Source organism: Danio aesculapii, chromosome 12 (assembly GCF_903798145.1).
Source record: "Danio aesculapii chromosome 12, fDanAes4.1, whole genome shotgun sequence".
Taxonomy (NCBI): Eukaryota; Metazoa; Chordata; class Actinopteri; order Cypriniformes; family Danionidae; genus Danio; species Danio aesculapii.
The window spans coordinates 41157217-41185129 of NC_079446.1; positions in this window are offsets into that span (position 1 = coordinate 41157217).

Here is a 27913-nt window from a genome sequence, read left to right on the forward strand (position 1 = left end):
TTTTGTTTAGTATTTAACAAATAAATAACATCACATAAGTGTTAATATGACTAGTCTACATGTGTTGAAAAGTTTGAATCTGATTCACTCATAATGGCCAACAGTAAAAATAGTAGACTGGAAGAATCAAAATCAAAACACCAAAAGTCACTAATTTATGTGCATGATTTGAAGCTGCCCCATACTGTATCACAGAGGCTCTTAGACTTTTCAAACCGAATGCCACCTTTAGTACTTTTATTAGTATCATGCTGCTGAAAACCCCTCATGCAGTCCAATTCAAACACATTATGATTCAATTTAAATATATGTACTTAAATTCTTAATATGCTTGCCACTGCATGCCCACAGTGATTTTACGCACGTTACAAACCATTACAGTTTGTGTCTGTGCAATGGACTATAAAATGACCCGAGATATTACCGTGTTTCCAGCTGAATCCCTATTGACTGCTGAGAATTGCTCTCCCTCACCAACCCATTCACAAATATCAATTCTGTGTGGAAAAAAAGGCTTAATAAGAAATAGAGAGATTAGTGGGTGATTCACCATTTGTCTATGAACTATAACGTTTTCGGATTCCCAGTCGAGCGCATAAGTTTGTATCTTAAGACGAAAATGGAAAATACTGTTAGATTATTATGCCTTTAATAAAGATACATTAATCCAGTGTTTCTCAATCCTGTTCCTGAAGGCACACTAACAATGCATATTTTTGGATGTCTCCCTTGTCTGAACCATTCATTTCAGGTTTTTGAGTTCTCTTCTATGTTCTGATGAATTGATTTAGGTGTGTTTGACTAGGAAGAGGTGGGGTTGGGTGATTTGGCCTAAAATTAAAATCTTGATTAATTGAACTAATTAAATTTAATGAACGATTATGTCATGTATTAATTTTTTTTTGCCCTCATAGTTCACTGACAAGTTTTGTACAGTAAATATGCTCAGATATTAAAGGTGAAAGATTTTGAATGAAGAGTGCATTACTTGATTTTAAAATAATTAAAGGAAACACACACTATCTACTATCTATGATTATTTATTGAAACCAAACATTGAACAACAGGCATTACAAAACACATTGCCTAAAACATACAGTGATAAAGAAAGTTAAAATAAATAACTTGCACTTTTGGATACAAAATGTATTATTATTATTATTATTATTTTTATTAAAAGTAGAAAATAAGCAGTATCTTTACTAAATAAAATAACTCTTGTATATCTTGTAAAGAATATTTTAAACAGTGTATTACTTGAATCTTCAGTAAACATTTTAATGTAAATAATCGTTTTAATGTAATGGAAAATATGCTGTCTCAAGGCATCTCTGGTACAGCTTCCTATCATTGTCAATGTAGTGCAAACGAGCTATGTGTAGATTTTGAGAGATGCGCAGGTATGCGACCGCGCGAAGGCTGGGCCGGACTACACATGTGCGTTTGATGAAGAAGTATAAATCAGAGTGAGGTCATGTGACTCCACATGCAGTAGGGAAAGTAAATGAAAAAATTGACTTGGAAAAATTTATTAGATTCTGAATGTCGATTTCGATTATTTTTTATTAATCGCAGAATGTCGATTTTTCTGATATCGAATCGTCTGTTGAACTGCATCTTAATCATCACAAATACTGCAGAAGACCTACTGAAACCCACATGGACCCAAGATTCTCACAGAATCATCAGTCAAGTTTGGTGAAGGAAAAATCATGGTTTGGGGTTACAGTCAGTATGGGGTGTGTGCTGCTGAGGTATCAAGACATTTGTGCTGCCCATTACATTACTAACCACATGAGAGGTCAAATTCTTCAGCAGGATAGCGCTCCTTCTTATACTCCAGCCTCCACATCAAAGTTCCTGAGAGCAAAGAAGGTCAAGGTGCTCCAGAATTGGGCAGCCCAAGTCACTAGACATAAACATTATTGAGCATGTCTGGGGTAAGATAAAAGAGGGGGCATTGAAGATGAGTCAAAAAAAAACTTGATGAACTCTGGGAGTCCTGCAGGAACACTTTCTTTGCCATTCCAGATGACGATTAATCGGTCATTTGAGTCATTGCAGAGATGTATGGATGCAGTCCTCCAAGCTCATGGGAGTCAAACAGAATATAAATTCTTTTTCTACTGCACCATGCCTTTATATTCTATACTGTTCATTATTCTGTTAAGTGACAAAAGTTTTGTCTCAGCCAATTTAGACCTTACTGTCCTTAGTAAAAAATTAAAAATCAAGGCATAACCATATTTATTTTGATAAAATAAGCGTAATTTTGAGGCCTTTGCCTTTTATATGAGACACTTCTGATATCAAATGATCAACTAGAAGTCGTTCTAGAAGAACAAAGTGATAGACGACAAGACTTTTGTCAGGTAGTGTAAACATTAATAATGTTTACATAAAAACTGATGAATTTATTAGAGATGAAACGTATTCATTGTTATTTATACTAGAAGACAAGCAGATGTTATATATATATATATATATATATATATATATATATATATATATATATATATATATTAGATTCAACTTCATTGTCATTACACATGTACAAGTACAAGGCAACGAAATGCAAGTAAACTGAACTGCCCCGACCGTACACAAACATCACAATTCCAGGGGAAGACAGGTAACAGGAGGTGGTATATATATATATATATATATATATATATATATATATAATATATATATATATATATATATATATATATATACATACACAGCTGAAAGTCTGTTTTTTTATCCCCCATTTGAATTCTTTTTTTAAAATATTTCCCAGATTTTTTCATATTTCCCATGATGTTTAACAGAGCAAGAAAATTTTCACAGTATGTCTGATAATAATTTTTTTTCTTCTGGAGAAATTATTACTTCTTTTAATTCGGCTAGAATAAAGCAGTTTAATTTTTTTTTAAACCCAATTTAAGGTCAAAATTATTAGCCCCTTTAAGCTATATTTTTCCTATAGAACAAACCATCGTTATACAGTAACTTGCCTAATTACCCTAATCTGCCTAGTTAACCTAATTAACCTAGTTAAGCCTTTAAATATCACTTTAAGTTGCATAGAAGTGCCTTGAAAATATCTAGTCAAATATTATTTACTGCCATCATGGTAAAGATGAAATAATTAGTAATTAGAAATGAGTTATTAAAACTAATGAGTCAACTCATTAAAACTAACTATTATGTTTAGAAATGTGTTGAAAAAAAATCTTCTCTCTGTTAAACAGAAATTAGGGAAAAAATAAACAGGGGCTACTAATTCAGGGGGGCTAATAATTCTGGCCTCAACTATATGTGTGTGTGTGTGTGTGTATATATATATATAAAATGTTGTTTGAATATTACGCCTTTAATAAAGTGTACATTATTATACAAATTATTATCAAATATTAAATTTACATAATACTGAAGAAATTATTAAAGATGATACATGTTCATCATTATTTATACTAGAAGACATGCAGATGTAAAAAATTTTTTGAAAATGCTGTTTGAATATTATGTCTTTAATAAAGCCTACACTAATATACACATTAATACTGTTACATAAATACTGACTGAATTTATTGAAGATGAAACATGTTCATCATTATTTAATACCACGCAGATGGAGTCAAAAGAGATGGAGCGATGTGTGTTTGTGTGTTAGTTAAGCCACTTGAGGCTGTCGTATACAAGACGTAATAGGAAACGCGGGTTTTACCATGGCGCTCTGCTGTGTGCTTGACCCTTTGCTCCTGATGAATGGTTCAAGTCTCCACATGACACATGAGCAGAGGATCATCAGTGTTAGCTGAATTACATTCACAGAGGTAATTAATCATAACACACGGACCTAATCCTGCTTTAATTAGTGGTGTGGCCCAGCGTCGCTATTCATGGAAGGCCAGTGGAGCTTTGAGACGGGCATTCAGGGGGAGAAATAAGTTTCAGTCATTGTGTTTTCAACTCTCTATCAGACAGCACTGACTTTCATTGGCAAAGATGGCAAGCAAAGCTAATATATAGTACAGTGCTCAGCATAACTAAATACACCCCCTTTGCGAAAAGTACCAAATCTCATACCACAGTTATGCTGATGACACTCAGGTCTACTTAGCCTTATTGCCTAATAACTACAGCCCCATTTACACCCTTTGCCAATGCATTGATGAAATGAACAGTTGGACGTGCCAAAACTTTCTTCAGTTAAACAAAGAAAATTGAAGTAATTGCGTTTGGGAACAGAGATGAGGTTCTCAAGGTGAATCCGTACCTTGGCTCTAGGGGTCAAAACAACAACAAATAAGATCATAAATCTTGGTGTGATTTTGGAGTCAGATCTGATTTTCACTAGCAATGTCAAAGCAGTAAGTAAATTAGAATGCTATCACCTCAAACATTGCAAGAATTAGATGCTGTGTTCCAGTAAGTACTTAGAGAATCTTGTTCATGCTTTTATCACCAGCAGGGTGGATTACTGTAATGGACTCCTCACTGGCCTTGCCAAAAAAAGGCAGTCAGACAGTTGCACCTCATCCATAACGCTGCTGCCAGGACTTTGACCAGAACCAGAAAATCAGAGCACATCACACCTGTCCTCAGGTCTTTACACTGGCTCCCAGCTACAATCAGAATAGATTTTAACGTTATTTTTAACGTTATTACTTGTCTATAAATCACTAAATGGCCTAGAACCTCAATACATACAGATATGTTTACTGAATACAAACCTAATACTCACTCAGATTATTAGGATCAAGAAAATTAAAAATTCCAAAAGTTCAGTCAAAGCAGGGTGAATCGGCCTTCAGCTATTACGCCCCCTGCTGCTGGAATCAGCTTCCAGAAATGATCAGACGTGCTCCAACATTGGGCACGTTCAAATCAAGACTGAAAACACATCTGTTTAGCTGTGCCTTTACTGAATGAGCACTGTGCTACGTCCGACAATCACACTAGTATGTCTTTCTTTTCTTTTTCATTCTTTTAAAACCTATTTTAAAACATTTTAATCGGTTTTTATCATTTTTTAGTTTTTTTATGAATTTCTTGTTTTTAATTCCTGTTTTTTTTAAAGCAGTTTGAATTATCATTATGTACTTATTGTGCTATATAAATAAACTTGGCTTGCTCTTTTGAAAATTGGTATTTTATTAATTTCTCACTGAAAATATATCATATATTTTGGTGCATTTGAACAAAAAGTTATGTTCATTAAAATAATAGTTTGGTCACCTAACATCTTTAGCAAAAGAAAGAGAATACATTTAATTTCAAATAAATAAATAAGTAAACAATACTACAAAATGTCACCAAAATTGTTCTATTTTTATGTTTCTCTTGATTTATCCTGATAATTCAAATTGTATTTGACATTTTCTCGAGCATATTAATTTGGGTGTACTATTTATTTATTTATTTTAAAGGATGCTTTAGATATGCTATAGGATCCTATTTAAATTATATTAATTTAAAAGAGAGAACATGAGAAGTGAATTCATTATGCTGAGCACTGACTACATCATACTTTTTCATCAGTTGATTTTAGTTTCGTTGTATTGGAAAATTAACCCAAAAATGATTTAAAAATAAAATAAATAAATATTAAAGAAAATGAAAGAAATATCCCTCATGTGATTTTAATCTGTTTAATCTTTCTTCTGTTGAACGCAAACCATGATACATTGAAGAATGCTGGTTCCTACTGTAGGTCACTTTAATTTCCGTAGTAAGAAAAAAAGAAACTATGGAAGTCAATGGTTATGGGTTGTTGTCGATTCCTGTTGTAAGAGCAACAAATAATAACTTGACTTCTAGTTGATCATTTGTAAACCTGGCAGAAGGTTTTCATCTGTTGAACTGCATCCCAATCATCACAAATACTGCAGAATACCAATTTGAACCTGCATGGAGCCAAGATTCCCACAGAAATCAGTCAAGTTTGGTGAAGGAAAAATCATAGTCTGGGGTTACAGTCAGTATGAGGGCATGCAAGAGATCTGCAGAGTGGATGGCAACATCAACAGCCTGAGGTTTCAAGATATTTGTGCTGCCTATTACATTACAAACCACAGGAGAGGGCAAATTCTTCAGCAGGATAGTGCTCCTTCTCATACTTCAGCCTCAACATCAAAGTTACTGAAAGCAAAGAAGATCAAGGTGCTCCAGGATTGGCCAGCCCAGTCAACAGACATGAACATTATTGAGCATGTCTAGGGTAAGATGAGGAGGGGGCATAGAAGATGAATCTAAAAACTCTTAATGAACTCCTGCAAGTCCTGCAAGAACGCTTTCTTTGCCATTCCAGATGACTTTATTAATAAGTTAGTTGAGTCATTGCAGATGAATGGATGTAGTCGTCCAAGCTCATCTGAGTCATACACAATATTAATTCTTTTTCCACTGCACCATTATTTCTGTTAAGTGACAAGGCTTTTGTCTTAGCAAAGTCAGACCTTACTGTCCTAACTAAATAATTCAAAATCAAGGCACGATCATGTTTTTTTATGGTATAATAAGCAAGACACTTAGATTATGCTTATATAAGACACTTCTGATACCAAATGATCAACTAGAAGTCAAATAATTATGTGTTGTTCCCAAAATTTGGAGTGCAGTTTGGAACAAGTGTGAGTAAATGATGATGAACTTTCATTTTTGGATGAACTATCCCTTTAATGGCCAGCGTAAACCAACTAAAAAAAAAACAACTTAAGCAAGTAAGTACCATTTTCCAAAATACTCATACAAAACCTCATCATATACATGATTCTACTTAAGGTATAAAAGTTCAAAAGTTTTGTAATAACCCCCAGTAACACTCCAAAGTTGTTTTTTTTAATCTGAGTATTTAAATGAGTGCCCTACAAAAAACTTCAAAAGTTAAAAGAGGTTTCAAACACTAATATCAATTCTGTTCTGATTATCAGTGCATATCATATTTCATTCCATTTTGTTAAAAATAAAACTACAGCAGCCAATAAAGCACACATCATCTCATTCATCCTCATATCGTCTCTCCTCCTTAATCACAATAAAGCTTTCAAGTATTTCTGCGAAGACGTTTGTACTTACAGAGCACATTGTATTACTGTAAAGTGCAATGCGAATGTTCCACTGCCTAAATGGACTGCACACATTGTGCTATTATATGTCCTTCATCTTATTATATTCCAATCTGCGTCAACAGAAGAGTCTAATTGTCCAGATTGGCGTTTCAAGTCTGCAAGGAGCTAGACGAGAACATCCGTCATCAAATAAGCCCTAACACCCATCTCCATATTTGAATAAGCATCTCTTGAATTTACACAGCTGATCCGTTTCAGCATAGAGGAATGTGCTGCCTTTTAAACATATTGATTTGTGGCTATTACGCTCCTGCTACAGGCTCGCTTTTCAGAGGCTGATCCATCTCTCAAGGTCAGATCTTCATGTCTGCATTATCACTCAAGTTTGCTCTATTCTGGTCCGAGGTGCAAATTCCAAGAAAATCTGGGAGAGCATTGCTAGGGGACAATGAGGCTAAAGGACCCAGATAAAAGACCTGTTTTTATTTAAGTTTGTCAAAAAAACACTTAACAACAAAATTTAGCCTGATCCATGGGGTCACTGCAGGCCGTTACAGAACAATGAATTTGAAGCAGTTTCAGCGAACATTCAATAATGCTTAAAAAGACTGAAGTGGAAACCTTGAAAGTTGCACATTTATTTCTGTTTAGATTTTTTTTAATTATGAATTCAATATATCATTCATGTATACAATCTGTCTATGCATGGATCGATGGATGGATGAATGTGAATTAAATGGATGAATGGACAGTTAAAAAAAATAGACTTATGAATGGATGGATGGATGGATGGATGGATGATGAATGGATGGATGGATGGATGGATGGATGGATGGCAATTACATGGATGAACGGACAGTTAAAAAAACATATTTATGGATGGATGGAAATTACATACTGTAGATGAACAGACAGTTAAAAAGACATGTTTATGGATGGATGGATGGATATATGGATGAATGAATGGATGAATGGATGTATGGATGGATAAATGGACAGTTAAAATACATATTTATGGATGTATGGATGTGAATTACATGGATGAATGGACAGTTAAAAAGACAGGTTTATGGATAGATGGATGGATGGATGGATGGATATATGGATGAATGAATGGATGAATGAATGTATGGATGTATAAATGGACAGTTAAAATACATATTTATGGATGTATGGATGTGAATTACATGGATGAATGGACAGTTAAAAAGACAGATTTATGGATGGAAGGATGGATGGATGGATGTGAATTACATAGATGAATGGAGAGTTAAAAAGAGAGATTTATGGATGGATGGATGGATGGATGGATGTGAACTACATAGATGGTTGGACAGTTAAAAATACAGATTTATGGATGGATGTGAATTAGATGGATGAATAGAGAGTTAAAAATATTGATTGATGGATGGATGGATGGATGGATGGATGGATGGATGAATGGATGGACAAATGAACAGATAAATGGACAGTTAAAAAGACAGATTTTTGGATGGATGGATGTAAATTACATGGATGAATGAACAGTTAAAAAGACAGATTTATGGATGGATGGACGGACGGATGAATAGTCAGTTAAATGACAGATTTATGGATGGATGGATGGATGGATATGAATTAGATGGATAATTGGACAGTTGAAAAGATGGACAGACGGGCGGGCGGGCGGGCGGGCAGGCAGGCAGGCAGGCAGGCAGACAGACAGACAGACAGACAGACAGACAGACAGACAGACGGACAGACAGACAGACAGACAGACAGACAGACAGACAGACAGACAGACAGACAGACAGACAGACAGATAGATAGATAGATAGATAGATAGATAGATAGATAGATAGATAGATAGATAGATAGTTGTCTACTCATCCACCTATCTGTACACCAGTTGATCATTTGATTGATCCATTCATCCATGCATTGTTGATTCCCTTCATCACCATTCATCATCCAACCATCCATCCATCCAGCTATTACTATAGATTTCATCCTTGATTAATCTATATGTATGTATTCTCTGTCCACATAGTACTTTATTCTCTGTCTCTGGCCTGGCATCTGGAGGAACAGAAGGAGTCAATATCAAGAGGGAGCGTTTTTTGTTCACACGAATGACCCAGGAAGCTGCTGCCAAATTATTTACAATCAACATCTATTTAACATTCAGGAGTTGAAGTTATGGATCGTTGTGGAGATGAATGACAATACTGCAAGAGACAGCGAAGCAAGTTAGCTAAAAACAGACCATTTTTGTACAGATATATTTAATCTGCATTAATCTTTGAGAACATTTACCTTATTATTTACCTTATTATTTACCATAACATTTATGTTATTCAGTCCAGCAACACAAAACACAGCACAATTCAGTACAATCTGTGAAAATATATAGAAATACTGTATGTGCAGTGGTTTAGATACACTACCACTGATATATTTGTGGCCATTGAGAAGAGACCAAACTTGAGAATGATCATTATTTTTGACACAGAAAGAATCATTGCTATTGAAAACCCATTATGAATTGAATATAGGTGCATCATTAACAGCTACAGGAACTGGCTGGTCTTGTGACAATGAATGCCGGGAAAGATGAAGCCATACATATTTCATCCTTTAACAAGTAGCGCATCTCACATTTCCCTCGACAGCACAGACAGTGATGAATCGGCCCAGACACTGATGGAGATCGCATGAGCATCAATAAATGACCATATGATGAATAACAACCTGGTGCTCAACATGAACACGATGGGTGGAGAATGATGCAAAGACACTGTAACTTATGGCTGTGATAAATATGAACTGACATGCATGCCAAAACACCACACATGCTCATGCAGACCTGTCCTTTGGGGGAAGTGGTGGTTTATTAATCACATGTGCCCTTCTCACGGTGTGGCATTACACATGCAAATGGTTTAATGTGGATTAGATTGGTGGAAAGTGAGGTGATACAGTAGATTAGGGAAAAGTAGAGCAGAAAAGTGGTGTTTTCAGTACAAATGAAAGAATGCTAAACTGAACATCTGATGAATGTATGAATACAATGCATTCCGAAAGTATTCATAGAGCTTCACTTTTTCCACAAAATTCTACACACAATACCCCATAATGACGATGTAAAAAAAGAGTTTTTCAGTCATTCCTTTTCTTTTCAGCTTAGTCCCATTATTATTCTAGGGTCGCCACAGCTGAATAAACCGCCAACTTATCCAGCATATGTTTTACGCAGCGGATGCCCTTTCAGCTGCAATCCATCTCTGGGAAACATCCATACACACTCATTAACAATCATACACTACGGACAATTTAGCCTACCCAATTCACCTGTACCACATGTCTTTGGACTGTGGGGGAAACCGGAGCACCTGGAGCACCCGGAGGAAACCCACGCGAACATGGTGAGAACATGCAAACTCCAAACAGAAACGCCAGCTGACCCAGCCGAAGGCATAAACCTGTCTATATAAGGTCCCAGGGTAGACAGTGCATGTCAAAGCACAAACCAAGCATGAAGACAAAAGAATTTGGTTTGAGAGGTACTGCAAAGAAGAAAGGGCAAAAAATCCCAAAAACAGGTGTGCCAAGCTTGTGGCATCATATTTAAAAAGACTTGAGGCTGTAATTGCTGCCGAAGGTGCATCAACAAAGCATTGAGCAAAGGCTGTGAATACTTATGTACATGTGATCTTTTCAGGTTTTTTGTTTTTTAATAAATTTGCAACAATTTAAATATATATATATATATATATATATATATATATATATATGTTCTAATTGTCATTAAGGGCTATTGTGTGTAGAATTTTGAGAAAATATTTTTTTATAAGGCTGTAAAAAAAAAATGTTGAAAAAGTGAAGCGCTATGAATACTTTCCAGATGCACCATTTACACCATAAGTCATACATATTGATCTACTCAAATTATTTGTTTAGTTCAGTTTAAGTGCAAGCTACAAAAATTTACTTTAAAAGTACCCCAGCAGTTCATCCACCTAGAAAACTTTTTCCATAATTTATGTACTTTAACGATGCTACATGGCAAGCCATCTGGAAGGTTAACCCAGTTTAACTCCATTGTAAGTGCATTTATGTAAATGTGACTTTAGACAAAATGACTTATGACTGCTGTCACAACAACCAGACTGGCACTGAACCCAAAACACCTCCCATTATTGGAGGGATAAACACATGTCAATTTACCTCCCTGCCTGTTTTATTTCATAATATTTTGGGACCATGAATGTTGTCATAGTGCTATCGGCCAATCAGCATTAATAGATCCATACAAGGTGGACACATAGATATACAGATGGACAGGTGCAAGGAGGAATAATAGACAGAGCAGGCAGAGAGATGAGATTGAGGAATGGATGGACGAATAGACAGATGGAAGGACAAATAGATTAACGTATGGATGGATGGATGGATGAATAAACAAACAAATTGAACTGTGGACAGTAAAACGAATGGATGAACAGTTAGATGGGCATGGATGAATGAATGGATGACTACATAGATGGCTGGATGGACAGATGAACGGACGGATAGATGGATGGACTGAAGGAACTATGGACAGTTAAAGAGATAAATAGATGATGGATGGATGAATGGATTGACGGAAGGAAAAACAAATTAAACCATGGACAGTTAAAAAAATGGATGAATAGTTAGATGGATATGGATGAATGAATGGATGAATACACAGATGGCTGGATGGAAGGATGAACGGATGAATAGATTAATGTACTGAAGGAACTATGGAAAGTTAAAGAGATAAATGGATGATGGATGGATGGACGGTTAAATGGACATATGGATGAACGGATGGATGAATAGATAGACACAAAAAATAGACAGTGGAGATGGATAGAGGAGTATAAAGGATGGATGGACAGATGTATGGACGGATGGATGGAAGTACAGAAGAGTGGAACCGTAGACAGTTAAATGAATAGATGAACAGTTAAATAAACATGGATGGATGAATGGATGAATATACATACATACATATATATATATATATATATATATATATATATATATATATATATATATATATATATATATATATATATGTAGGACATAAACAGAGAAAGATAGATGGACAGATGGATGGATAGATAGATGCAACCATGGACAGTTGGATGGATGGATGGATGGATGGATGGATGGATGGATGGATGGATGGACAGATAGATGCACATATAAAGTAATGGGTGGATTAATACACAGATAGATGAATGAGCCAACCATCCCGCCAGCCAGACACACAGACGGACAGACGGAAGAAAGGAACTACTGATAATGTTGTTATCTGATTTATTATAATCTAGTGTGCCTTAAACCTACTACACTGGCTTTTTTTAAATGCAAATATAATTCTCCATGAACTCAGAAAGACTCACAAAAAAGCAGAAGAAAAGAGATGAAAAGGTCTTGTTCGCTGCCGTTTACAATAACGCCTCAGCCTATCAAACTGGGGAAGAAGTTTCACCATTAAAGTCCTCCTTGAGAGTCATCTGATCCTAAAGTTCGTATCAGGGACAGGCGTATTTTAGCCAGACAGCCGTCACATTCATCATAGAGATATCAAACACAGTTCACCTCTCAAAATCTCCTTTACCGGCTCTCCTGGAAAATTTAAGCATTGTCTGAAGCTTTCTGTTACAACCCTCCCCTTCAACTACCTCAAGTACCTCAATTGATGTTCGTCTTTGAGTTTCTCTGTTTATTTCACCACCCCTGGTTGCAAAAAAAATTCCTCCTCATTTCCCTCCCCTGTTATGAAGCGGACAGGAGACAGAGGTAAGGAAACGTTAGGGTGTTTATTAAATGACAACAAGGAGCACATGAAGGATAGCCAGGAGGATCAGGAATGATGTTGGGGTCTTTTCCTCCGTGGCTGGGTAACAGGAATACACGAGGATGGACAGCACACACCAGATACAGCTGACAGAGGATGACACAGACTTGGAAGGACTGGAAGACAGGACGATTCGGGAGGACCAGGAAGACTAGGAGGAATACAAAGAGAACAGGTAAGTAAATCGTTTGTTTTAGCTGAGGATGACTACGCTGAGTGGTCGCTCAGTTGTCCGCTTTCGTCGAGACGAGCCCGGACAATGAGCGACTGGAGTGCTGTGCTTTTATCTGGTGCTCGTGAATGTGATGCAGCTGTGTGCTCATTAGAAGTCAGGTGATGGTGATCTTCGTGAGTGGGGGTCGTGAGAGCCTGACCAATCCATGACAGTACCCCCCTCCCCAGGGCCCGCTCCTGAGGGCCGACACCTCCGACGCCGTGGTGGTCTCCCTCTGCCTCTAGGCGCTGGGAACTCAGGGTGGCTCTCATGAAACTCCACCATGAGACTAGGATCGAGAATATCAGCTCTGGGAACCCATGTCCTTTCTTCGGGGCCGTACCCTTCCCAGTCCACCAGGTACTCCAACTGGCCACCACGACGTCGGGAACGCAAGATCTCCTTCACTGCGTAGACGGCTCCTTCTTCTAGGAGCAGTGGAGGAGGGGGTTCCTCTTCGTGGTCAGGCTCTGTGGAGGGAAGAACAGGATCGTGATAGGGTTTCAGGAGTGATACGTGGAATGTAGGGTGAATACGGTAGTGAGAGGGTAATTGTAGTTTGTAGGTGACGGGGTTAACCTGTTCCACGATGGTGAAGGGACCAACAAATCGGGGACTTAACTTGCGAGAGGGCAGTCGCATGCGTATGTCCCGGGTGGATAGCCACACCTTTTGTCCGGGTGTGTATCTGGGTTCTTCAGACCTTCTCCTATCGGCGGTTACCTTGCTTCGACGGACTGCCCTCTGCAGATGTTGATGAGCCTCGTCCCAGACTCTCTCGCTCTCCCGGAACCAGTGATCCACTGCGGGGACATCAGATGGTTCGCCATCCCAGGGAAAGAGCGGTGGTTGGAAGCCCAGGACGCACTGGAATGGCGTGAGTCCGGTGGAGGGTTGCCGCAGTGAATTTTGGGCATATTCTGCCCAGCCCAAATACTGGCTCCAGGAGTTCTGGTGACCACTGCAGAAGGTCCTCAGGAACCGTCCCACCTCCTGAATCTTCCTCTCTGTCTGCCCGTTGGTTTGGGGATGATATCCAGAAGAGAGGCTGACGGCCACACCTAGGAGCTTGAAGAAGGCTTTCCATAGACGTGAGATGAACTGTGGACCTCTGTCCGACACAATATCTTCTGGAATACCAAATGACCTGAAGACTTGATTAAAGATATTGTCGGCAGTTTCAAAGGCTGTGGGAAGACCTTTCAGAGGGATTAGTTTGACAAACTTTGAGAATCTATCTACTATGACTAGAATACAGGTATTACCTTCTGACGAAGGGAGGTCAGTGATAAAGTCCACTCCTAGGTGTGACCAGGGACGGTTCGGAATCGGCAAGGGATGGAGCTTTCCAGCGGGTAGATGACGTGGGCTCTTGGATTGGGCACAGTCCTTACAGCCCTGAACATATTGCCTCACATCCCTTGCCATGTTTGGCCACCAGAAGCGTTGGGATACTAGCGAGAGAGTATTGTTGATCCCTGGATGTCCAGTGCCTAGCGAGGTATGTAAGGAGTGGATCAGATCTACCCGGTGTTCAGGTGGTATGAACTGCCGATGAGGAGGGCATCCCGGCGGAGCAGGGGCTTCCGGAGTGGCAACGACTGGAGGAGCGTTCCAGGTGATCGGACAAATGGAGATGTGTTCGGGAAGAATCTTCGTTGGGAGTTCTTCATGATCGTGATGCTCGTGTAAACGAGAGAGAGCGTCTGCTCTTAGATTCTTGGGTCCTGGACGATAGGAAATGGAGAAATCAAAACGTGAGAAGAAAAGTGACCATCTGGCTTGACGTGGACATAGTCTCTTGGCCTCTTTGATGTATTGGAGGTTTTTGTGATCTGTGATCACCTGGAACGGATGTTTGGCTCCCTCCAACCAGTGACGCCACTCCTCCAAGGCTAGCTTGATTGCTAGAAGCTCCCTGTCTCCTATGCTGTAATTCTGCTCCGCCGGGCTCAACTTCCGAGAGAAATAGGCACAGGGATGCAGTCGGGGCGGTGTATCATGCTGTTGAGATAATACTGCCCCGACGCCGGTGGTGGATGCGTCCACTTCCACCACGAAAGGAAGATTTGGGTCAGGATGAGTCAGGAGTGGGGCCCTTGTGAACTCCTTCTTAAGAAGGCGGAAGGCTGCGGCTGCTTCTTTGGTCCACTCCAGTCCTTTGGGTTTACCCTTGAGGAGATTAGTGAGAGGTGATGTAATCCTGCTGTAGTCCTTGATAAACCGTCTATAAAAGTTAGCAAACCCAAGAAACCTCTGGAGCTCCTTAATGGAAGTGGGTTCTGACCAGGATAGAACAGCCTCAATTTTCTTCCCATCCATACGTATACCGGTTTGGTCAATGATGTATCCCAAGAAATGAATCGACTTCTGGTGGAATGAGCATTTCTCCGCTTTGAGGTAGAGGTGATGTTCTCTCAATGTGTGTAGGACCTCCGCAACGTGTTGGCGATGTTCGGCCTCACTCCGGGAGTAAATGAGGATGTCATCTATGTACACTATTACACAGTGGTGAAGAAACTCCCGGAGGACTTCATGAATGAAGTTTTGGAATACGGAGGGGGCGTTGACCAGACCGTAAGGCATGACCTCATATTCATAGTGGCCAGTAGGGGTCACGAATGCTGTCTTCCATTGGTCCCCCTCACGTATTCTTATCAGCTTATACGCGCTGCGGAGGTCCAATTTAGTGAAGACTTTAGCTTCTCGGAGCTGTTCCAAAGCGGCTGGTACCAGAGGAAGGGGATATCGGTATTTTACTGTACCGTTATTTAGGACCCTGTAGTCGATGCATGGACGCAGCCCTCCGTCCTTCTTGGCCACAAAGAAGAAGCTTGAGGCGGCTGGTGATTTTGAGTGACGTATGTACCCCTGACTCAGAGCCTCCCTTATGTAATCTTCCATTGCCTGATTCTCTGGAAGCGAGAGCGGGTAGATCCTACCTCTTGGCAACTGGGCATCTGGAACTAGGTCGATCGCGCAGTCCCATGGCCGATGCGGCGGTAGCTGGGAAGCTCTCTTGGGGCAGAAGACATCATGAAAGGAGCTGTACTCCTTAGGAATGTGGATAGACTGCTTCTCAGGAGGGCTCTCGACCGATGTTGCAAACAAAGAAATGGGGTTCCGACCTTGAAGAGGGAGATTGGAAAACAGGCAGGTGTACATCCAGATCCCCATTTCTTTATCTCTCCTGTGCCCCAAGAGATGATGGGATCGTGCTTCACCAGCCACGGGCGCCCTAGAATGATGTCCATATTTGCACCCTCCAGAACCAGAAATTGAATCCTCTCTTGATGTAACAACCCCACTTGAAGAAGGATGTCTTCGCATTGTCGATGGATACGGGTCGAAGATCGAGTGCACTGGGTTATCGGTTGTATCTGGTATATATGCGAGGACGCCTCAGTACGGAGGTGGAGTTGACGACAGAGGGATTGGGAGATGAAGTTCCCTGCTGACCCGGAGTCGATGAGGGCTGTGACAAGGAGAGAAATAGAGGCAGTAGTTATTTGTACGGTGGTAGTAAGTGGTTTACATTGTTCAATATTCGTACTGAATACACTCACTGAAGTCCGAATGGGACGAAGGGGACACTCCATACGGGTGTGTCCACTGACACCGCAGTATAGACACAGACCCCGGGTCAGCCTCCTCTGTCGTTCCGCTGATGTCAGTCTTCCAGACTCTATTATCATGGGTTCTGGTTCTGGAGAGGCTGTTGACTCAGGCGATTGGAGGAGTGCAGACGAGGGGGTGATGGTGTCCTGTTGATAGGAACGGAGACGATCGGAACATCGGAGAGAATGTTGGATGAATCTCTCCAGACCCATTGTATCATCTAATGTGGCCAGTTGGATTCGGAGCGTGGGTTCCAAGCCGAGCCGGTACGTGGTCAACAACGATCTCTCATTCCATCCACTTGCAGCTGCTAGAGTGCGAAACCGGAGAGCATATTCCTGTGTAGATAGAGTACCTTGCTTTAGATGATACAGCTGCTCTCCAGCGGCTACTTCCCCATCAGAACGTCCAAACACCTCTTTGAAATACTCCGTGAAGGTAGTGATGGAATTCATGACCGGCCCGGCTTGGTTCCAGATCGTCTCAGCCCATTTAAGTGCAGGTCCAGAGAGTAGAGATACGATGTAGGCGATCTTCGACTTATCTGTGGGATATAGAGAAGGTTGCATTTCGAATATGAGGGAACATTGTAACAGAAAACCATTGCACTCCCCCGCTCCGCCTGAGTAGGGCGCTGGTCGGGCCATGGGACTGGAAGGAAGGGCCGAAGAAGAAACTGTGGAGGCGGAAGTGCTCGGTGCTGGTGGTGCGTAGGAAAGTGGAGCTGGTGGCTGTAGAATCCGCTTCAACTGGTCCACCAGCTCTTGAAGGTGATCGGGGGTGCTCATGTTGTCGTCGTTAAAGGTCCGGGCTTCTGTTATGAAGCGGACAGGAGACAGAGGTAAGGAAACGTTAGGGTGTTTATTAAATGACAACAAGGAGCACATGAAGGATAGCCAGGAGGATCAGGAATGATGTTGGGGTCTTTTCCTCCGTGGCTGGGTAACAGGAATACACGAGGATGGACAGCACACACCAGATACAGCTGACAGAGGATGACACAGACTTGGAAGGACTGGAAGACAGGACGATTCGGGAGGACCAGGAAGACTAGGAGGAATACAAAGAGAACAGGTAAGTAAATCGTTTGTTTTAGCTGAGGATGACTACGCTGAGTGGTCGCTCAGTTGTCCGCTTTCGTCGAGACGAGCCCCGGACAATGAGCGACTGGAGTGCTGTGCTTTTATCTGGTGCTCGTGAATGTGATGCAGCTGTGTGCTCATTAGAAGTCAGGTGATGGTGATCTTCGTGAGTGGGGGTCGTGAGAGCCTGACCAATCCATGACATCCCCTACCCGTTTCTCGTAGAGTCATCGAGTTGTTCTCAGGCGGCAGTGAGCACAGGTTTGTCTTGATGTTCTGAAATGGAAAGGTAGGTCACAGATGAATAGTGCCTGCACTCATTTCTGGGCAAGCAACACCATCTCTGGGAATAAAAAAGACTGACATTTCAGCACACTAGATATATGGAAGAGGTGGGGGTGCTACGTTAGTCACACATCAAGCTTCAGCATTTTCGAACCTACAAGCATGATAGTATGCTATTCCAAGATATCACGCACAAAGAAAAAAATAATAAAACATCTTAAAATAATGCTGGCTACATGCATTGAAAGAATCTGAATTCGACGTAGGCAGATTTAAGTTATACCCTTTAGCAAAGTTCCCTTCTAAAATCTTTTCAATGGCAGTTGAAAGCTTGCGGCTCTGCCTCATTAAAGGAACTGTGAAATAATTTCTCGCACTCTCGTTTGGCAGGTTTGATCTTTAAAAAAAGAATTCATTTTTATATCTCAGCTTTTGTCAGTGCTTTGGCTTGTATTGGTCTATTCGCCCATTATATGTATCATATTCATCAATCTATCCATCCATCGTCCATTCCATCCATCCATTCAACTGATCATCATATCTATCACTCAATCCATTCATCTGATGTGTCTTTCATTCAGTCCATCGACATATCCACTGTATCTATCGTCCTCCAATAATTATCTATCCATCCAACCACCCATCCTACATATCTAGAGTTCCATCCATCTTATTTATATATTGTTCATTTTGTCTATCCATCCACCCAACCATCTATCCATGCATCCATATAACCATGTAATTACATCAATCCATTCATCCATCAATCTATCCATCTATTTAGTCAATCTATCAATCTTTCCTTCTATCTTTCTATAGTTCTATAGTCTATTATCCATCCACCCATTCATATGCCGTCATATGCCATTCATATATCATCCATTCATCCTACATATCTAGGGCTCATTCCATTCATCCATCCATCTTATCTATATTTTGTTCATTTTGTTCATCCATCCATTCAACATCCACCCAACCATATATCCATCCATCCATCCAATCCATCCATCCAGCATGCAATTCAGTCAACCATTTATTCATCATTTCATCCATCCATTCTTCCATCCATTCAGCCAGTCAGCCATCCATCAATTCACCTGTTTAGTCAATCTATCAATCGTTCCTTCTATCTGTTGTTCATGTTATTTTTCCATCCACCCATTCATATGCCATCGTATCATCATTCATTCATCCTCCATATCTAGGGCTCATTCCATTCATCCACCCATCTTATCTATATATTGTTCATTTTGTTCATCCATCCATTCAATATCCACCCAACCATCTATCCATCCATCCATCAATCCATACAGCATGCAATTCAGACAACCATTCATCCATCCATTCAGCCATCTATTAATTCACCTGTTTAGTCAATCTATCAATGTTTCCTTCTATCTGTTGTTCATGTCTATTATCCATCAACCGTCGTATCATCATCCATTCATCCTACATATCTAGGGCTCATTCCATTCATCCACCCATCTTATCTATATATTGTTTATTTTGTCCATCCATCCACTCAACTAGCCACCCAACCATCCATCCATTCATCCATCTATTATGTAATGTCCATCCGTCCGTCCGTCTGTCCATCCGTTCATCCATCCATTAAACCAATTCTTAATACAGAGTTCATTATATCCATCTTATCTATATATTGTTCATTCTGTTCATCCACTTATCCATCCATCCATCCATCAATCAACCTGTTTAGCTTTCCTTCTATCTGTTGTTCATGTCTAGTATCCATCCACCTATTCATATGTCCATTGTATTGCGATCCATCCATCCACCCACCCATCCTACATATCTCATTCCATTCATCTTATTTATATATTGTTCATTCTGTTCATCCATCATCCATCCATTCATCCATCATGTCACTCTGCCAATTCATTCATCCATTCATCCACCATTGTGTCATTCTATCCATCCGTCCATCCATCCATCTATCTATCTACATACCTACCTACCTATCATCCATCCATCCATCCATCGTGCCATTCAATCAATCCATTAATTCCATCCATCCATCCATCTATCCATCCATCCATCCATCCATCCATCCATCCATCCATCCATCCATCCATCCATCCATCCATCCATCCATCCATCCATCCATCAATTCTTCTTAATATCTAGGGTTCATCTTATTTACATATTGTTCATTCTGTTCATGCATCATCCATCCATTCATCCATCATGTCACTCTGTCAATTCATTCATCCATTCATCCACCATTCATCCATTGTGTCATTCTATCCATCCGTCCATCCATCCGCCCATCCATCCATCCATCCATCCATTCATTCATCAATTCATCCATCTATCTATCCATCCATTGATCCATCATATCACTCTATAAATCCATCCATCTATCCATCCATCATATTATTCTATAAATCCATTTGTCCATCTATCCATCCATCCACCGTGCCATTCAATCAGTCCATTCATCTATCTATCTATCCATCCATTCTGTCATTTTATCCATCCCTCCATCCATTTATCCATCCCTCCATCCACCCTAACCCTAACCCATTCAATCAATCAATCCATCCATCTATCCATTCATCCATCCGTTCACTCTGTCTATTAATTTCAGTTAATGACCTATTCATCCCTTCCCATCCATTCATCCCTTCCCATCCATCCTGTCATTTATTCTATCTATCATCCATATAACTTCTAAATTTCTCCTTCAGTGAAAGAAAGTATTATTCAAACTCTTCTGTAAGACAGAAATGCAATTTCTCAATAATTCTGAATAAAACATTTCTAATGTTTACTGTTCCACATAAACAACCCTAAATGCATTCAGTAAAGAACACAATGGAAAGAAAACGCATCCTTTAAAACACAGCTGTTTTCCCATCAAGCGGTAAGTGATTTCCATTATTCTCTGCCCTGTGTTTGTTTCGCTTTACCCCTGCGCTGGCGAAGACAACAAAACCTTTGATTATGTTCATTTCCTTGCGCTCCCTTGACGTTTCTCAAAGATGCAAGAGGAGGAGGACAGTATTGCTGTGAATGACACACCACTGAGAGTTTGATGCTGCGTCTTATCTGTAGTCTGACACCTGATTGACTCTGAGGCGTTAGACTTTTATGTTCTATGACGGCTATTCAGAATTCATTTCCCCCTCAGTGGTGGAAGTCCACAGAAAGAAAAAAAACAAAAAACAAGGAAGTTCATTTGGCGAACCGGCACTGAACAAAAATAATTCACCCAAGCCAACTCTAGCAGAGCAAGGAAAGAAGCAATGATACTGACTAGAAAAATTGTATTCAAAATTAATAAACTTGTTGCTTTTCCACATCAGTGTTTATGAATAGATTACATCAAAAAGAACATGAGTAATCTTGACAAACTATACATCAGTATAAAGCTACAACACTCAAGCAGCCATTGTAGTTGGTTGTTTTTCAATGGGAAGCTTAAAAAGAATGTACTTGCTTGTACAGAAGTAGTACAGAAAATGCTTATTAGATATGGAGTACATATCATTATAAATGATAATACAGCACACACGCATTCATTGCTGTACATCATGGTTTATTTTGAAAGGTAAGAGTAGTCAGAACAACATCCTATCAAACACATTTAGTCCACCCACAGAATAGTGTTGAATTATGGATGGTTATTCATATGTTTACATCACTGTTTCTTTCGAAAGGCCTATTGCTTACATTGTTTACTATGTTACTTACGCGTGAAAATGGCGTCTTTGTTGTAAAAAGCAAGTCGTTGTCATAAAATGTGACCACAAACTGGATAAAAAGTCAAGTTATAAATAGTTCCTCAATCTAAACAAAGCAGTCGAGTGTTTTGATGTTTTTTAATATGCTATTCGTCAGTCACTTTTAGCCAGTAGCTTACTTTCTAGTTGATGGAGAATTTAGCCAATGGATGCATGATCTTTCGAAATATAGTGACGTTTATTCATCTATGGAACATGTTGTTGTTTATTGCTCTCTGTGTACAGTCACTGGTTCAGTGTGGCTGTCAATCATTACATAACCAACACACATAGCTTTATGCTAACAGTTCAGGCTAATGGCGGACTGGCTGGTTTGCAAAAAGGAAACAAAGAAAATTGATTGTCAAAAGTTTACTCTGAAAGAGAGTTTAAGAGATTATTTGAAGTGAATAAGACCCCCAAAATAAGATGTTTAAGCAAGTTTTTTGTTGTCCTAAATTTTTTAATTTATGTGAGAAAGAAATGTAAAATATCATGGAACTGAAATGAAATACACTAAAAAAAGATTTTTTGCTGCTTGCTCACACTAATTCAATATGAACTGAAAAAAACAATTCTGGTAATTTTCTTGGGACATCTTAATTGTTTTATGTTCAACATAAATAAATTGTGTGGAAAATAATTAATTTGGTGTTGCGGCAAACAGCTACTGCCAAGTAAAAAAAATTATTCACTTTCCTAGAGCAGTAATAAACATTAAACAACACAAAATAATAATAAGAATAATAATAATAATAATCGTAATATAATACTAATACTAATACTATAATAATACTACTAATAATAATATAATAAAATATTAAATATATTAACAATAATATAATGATATTATTATTATTAGTATTATTATTATTATTATTATTATTCTTATTACGAGGTGTATTTTTAAAAGTGTGTACAGGTATATCCAAAATAAAAAAGAAATTACAATATAATATGGCAAGCCATTTTGACTTTTATTCATTCTCAGGATATGTATTCTTGATGTCAACTATTTAATTCTTGATATCAACAATCAACATTCTTGATATCAACAATTCAGTTCTTGATATCAAAAAAGGTAATTGTTGATATCAATATTACATTTCAACTAGTAACAATGTTAATTCTTGATATCAGCAATGATGTCACCATTCACAGAAATACAATTGTTGATATCAAGAATTTGAATTCTTGATATAAACAATTTAGTTCTTGATATTTAGAACTAGTGGAAATGCAGTTCCTGATATCAACAATTCGCATTCTGGATATTAACAATTAAGTTGTTGATATCAAGAATTTGGATACTTGATATTAACAAAATGGCTTGCCATAAATATAATACATTTTAATTGTCTATGATTATTATATTATAATACAATATTACAAAATATAGTTCTAATATAATGTATTATTATTCTCCCTTGAAGTTTTGAAGCAGTTTATTTTAATCACATTCAGAGTTACAAACTACCTGAAAAAAATCTTGTCGTCGATCCCAGTTGTAAAAGCAACAAAAAATAACTTGACTTCTAGTGGATCATTAGGAAAAGTGGCAGAAGGTCGATTTTTCTGATGAATCGTCTGTTGAGCTGCATCCCAATCATCACAAATACTGCAAAAGACCTTTTGGAACCCACATGGACCCAAGATTTTCATAGAAATCAGTCAAGTTTGCTGAAGGAAAAATCATGGTTTGGGGTTACATTCAGTATGGGGGCTTGCGCAAAATCTACAGAGTAGATGGCAACATCAACAGCCTGAGGTATCAAGACGGTTTGTGCTGCCCATTACATCACAAACCACAGGAGAGGACAAATTCTTCAGCAGGATAGCGCTCCTTCTCATACTTCGCCTCCACATCAAAGTTCCTGAAATCAAGAAGGTCAAGGTGCTCCAGGATTGGCCAGTCCAGTCACCAGACATGAACATTATTGAGCATGTCTGGGGTAAGATGGAGGAGAAACTTTAAGATGAATCTAAAGAATCTTGAATGAGCTCTGGGAGTCCTGCAAGAACGCTTTCTTTGTCATTCCAGATGACTATTAATTAGTTATTGAGTCATTGCAGAGATGGATGAATGCAGTCGTTCAAGCTCATGAGAGTCAAACACAATATAAATTCTTTTTACACTGCTCCATGAGTTTATATTCTATACTGTACATTATTTCTGTTAAATGACCATACTTTTGTCTAAGCAAAGTCAGACCTTACTGTCCTTATTAAATAATTAAAAATCAAGGCATGATCATATTTTATTTAGGTAAAATAAGCGTAATCTAGAGACCGTTGCCTTTCGTATAAGCCACTTCTGATACCAAATGATCAACTAGAAGTCAAGTTATTATTCATTGTTTCTAAAATTTGGATAGGTGACACGATTTTGTCAGGTAGTGTATATAAACTGAACACAAATTCATATTTAAATACAAAAGTTTCACTTCATATGTTGCTTTTGAGAATCATTGAATATGTAAAAAAGCTAATAATACATTTGATTTATCAGTTTCTATCAAGCAAAGATTTGCAAGACCTGCACAAATTTTCATCACAGATGCAGTACATCTGCTGGGAATGATGTCCGTCGGATAGTTTGGCGACTGCTGAGCGGGACGTTTCTGAATGCAGAGTGAAAAAATGGCTTTGATGCGGATGCTTACTGGACATATGTTGCAGACGGCCATTTTATCTCTGACAAAGTTTAATTACTTTTGGCACAAGTCTTGTTAAATGAGAGCAAGCCAGATGCTCCCAGCTGCCGATATAAACCATGCACGTCCCCACCAACTGCTGCCTTTACTCTCAAGAGATCGGCCTCGCTCTGGATCTCCAGATATTTCACGTGCTGGACATTTTTAGATATTTTCCTTGACGTGTTTTTGTGTGATGAGTCTCTCAGTGAGCATAGAGAATCTCATGAGGATCTGCGCTCTTAGTTTGAAATTAAGATACATCTAATGTTGGGGTTTAATAGCGTTCATTTAGATGTGAACAGTGAATACTGATTGTGCTTTGGAAATAAATTATGGAGCTTGCTACTTAGTAAGTACTGTATGCTTTTTAACTTTTGTTCTAGTAATGAGCATTTATGGGATATATATGGGTGCAAGACCATTTTGGTGTGTACATCAAATAAAGGTGCAGTAAGTGGTTTTATAGACATTAAAAAATTTAATGAAAAATTTAATGAGAAAATAAAATGTCGACATATTGCTGAAAGGACATTGTATCATTATCAGTCTGTAACAGATACAGTTGAAGTCAGAATTATTATCCCCCCTTTAATTTCTTTTTCTTTTAAAATATTTAACTAAATTATGTTTGATAGAGCAAGGAAATTTTCACAGTATGTCAGATAATATTTTTTTCTCTGGAGAAAGTCTTATTTGTTTATTTCTGCTAGAATAAAAGCAGTTTACTTTTTAAAACCCTTTTAAGGTCAAAATTATTAGCCCCTTTAAGCTATTTTATTTTTCGATAGTCTACAAAACAAACCATCATTATACAATAACTTGCCTAATTACCCTAACCTGCTTAGTTAACCTAATTAACCTAGTTAAGCCTTTAAATTGTCCCTTTAAGCTGTATAGAAGTGTCTTGAAAAATATCTAGTAAAATATTATTTACTGTCATCATGGCAAAGATAAATAAATCAGTTATTAGAAATGAGTTATTAAAACTATTATGTTTAGAAATGTGCTGAAACAATCTTCTCTCGTAAACAGAAATTGGGGAAAAAAATAAACAGGGGGGCTAATAATTCTAGGGGGGCTAATAATTCAGACATCAACTGTATATGACAAATTATATATATAATATTATTATCACAGGAGGGAAAAACAAAAATATTGATTAGAGCTTCCCTACTATATATTACAAAATAACTAAATTACAATAAAAAGCTTCCATAAGCGTGCTGTATATTTCAAAACATAAGGGAATTGCAGAAATTGTCCAAAGAAAAAAAAAACATTGGGGTAGGCACTGCAGTACATACTGTGATTTCCCGTGGTATTTATTTATTTTATTACTTTGACATTGACATTGACAGCTGTTATTACTGACTGCCTGTGCCTTTTGGCATCTTTGACACAGCTCAGAAATCTGAAGCCATTGCTTTCAGACCTGCAGGGTGCAGCTGGCAGTAAATCATTAAGGTATTTTATTTACGAGGTAGTGTTTGTGTGTGTTTTTTTCCCCGATGTCATAAATATCCACCTGTAAGGTTGAAAATGATTATTTGTAATTTGCTGTTATTACAAATCATGTCTTTTTCACCAAAAGTTCATTTGGAAATTCCTAAAGGCACATAATCTACAGTGCGTCACAATCATAGAACAAGAAGAGCAAGATAAACTTTTAAATATGTCAAACGTATGTTAGACCCAATTCCAACAAAATTACTACAAGAGTTGCGACCTGTTAGTAGGAGTATGTTATCAACTCTTCTTATTCTTTAGGCCAAACACTTCCAAACACTCTCAAGCTAGCTGTTATTAAGCCTATTAAGAAACACAACTGGACCCCTGCAACTTAGCTAATTATAGCCTATTTCAAATCTTTCATTTATGTCTAAAATACTAGAAAAGGTTATTTTCTAATCAATTATGCTCCTTTTTGCAGATAACCAATGTTTTTGAAGTGTTTCAGTCAAGTTTCAGGCTCATCACAGTACAGAAACTGCATTAGTGAAAATAACCAATGATGTTACTCTTAGCTGCTGACCAAGGTGCATCTCATTATTAGTTTTACTCGATCTTAGTGCGCATTTGACACCATTGACCACCGATATCCTCATAGACCGCTTAAATTCTACAGATTGTCCAGGGACAGGCCCTACAATGGCTACAAAGTCATACTTAGCTGACCGTTACCTGTTTGTAAATATAAATTGGACAGCATTCACAAGGACAGGTCAGTAAAGTACGGGGTGCCTCAAGGATCAGTTTTAGGCCCTTTGCAGTTTACAATATACATGCTACCCCTGGAAGACATTTTAGAAGGACATGGGATCAGCTTTCACTACTATGCAGATGATACTCAATTATGTATTTCAACTAAACCTGATGAGGCGTCTGAACTGTCTAAGCTAACTGAGTGTATTAAAGATGTCAAAACTGGATGACCAAAAATTTTCTTCTCTTTAACTCAGACAAAACAGAATGATTACTTATTAGTCCAAAATCCTGTACACAGCAGATCTCACAACTCGACCTGCAATTAGAGGGATACAACGTTAGTATTAGCTCTACTACAAAAGATCTGGATGTTATATTAGACAGCAACTTCACTTTTAAAAATCATATCTCCCATGTCACTAAAACAGCCTTCTTTCATTTGAGAAACATCGCTATATTACAAAGTATGCTATCCATCTCAGATGCAGAAAAGCTAGTTCATGCTTTTAAGACTTCTGGGCTGGATTAATCCTATCTGTTCACTGGTTGCCCAGCATCATCTATTAATACATTTCAGTTAGTGTAAAATGCAGCCGCCAGACTTCTTACCAGGTCTAGAAAATATGACCATATCTCCCCAATTTTATCCTCTTTACACTGGCTGCCTGTTAAGTTCCATATTGATTATAAAATAATTCTTCTGACTTATAAAGCTTTAAATAATCTATCCTGTTTATCTAGCAATCCGACCTGCTATTTAAGATCTCAAAACTCAGTGCTCCGCGTACTACCCAGAATAGCAAAATCCACTAAAGGAGGTCAGGCCTTCTCATTTATGGCCCCCAAACTCTAAACAATGTATCTATATGTAATTGGATTGTAGATTAGTCATGTCAACATGACTAAACCCAAGTGTATTACTTGCTTTTTACATACATAATGATCCACAAAAAGTACAGTATGAAGTGAAACCTAACTGTTTGAATATGTATTTCTATTTGGTTCAAAATATAACTCTCGCTGCAATATTATTAGTAAACTACTTCATTACCTCAAGAGTGTCCTCTTTATAACTCCAGTAGCTCAGGAGTAAACACATACAAATGAAGAGGGTACTACAGTAGATTCAATAAATAACATGAC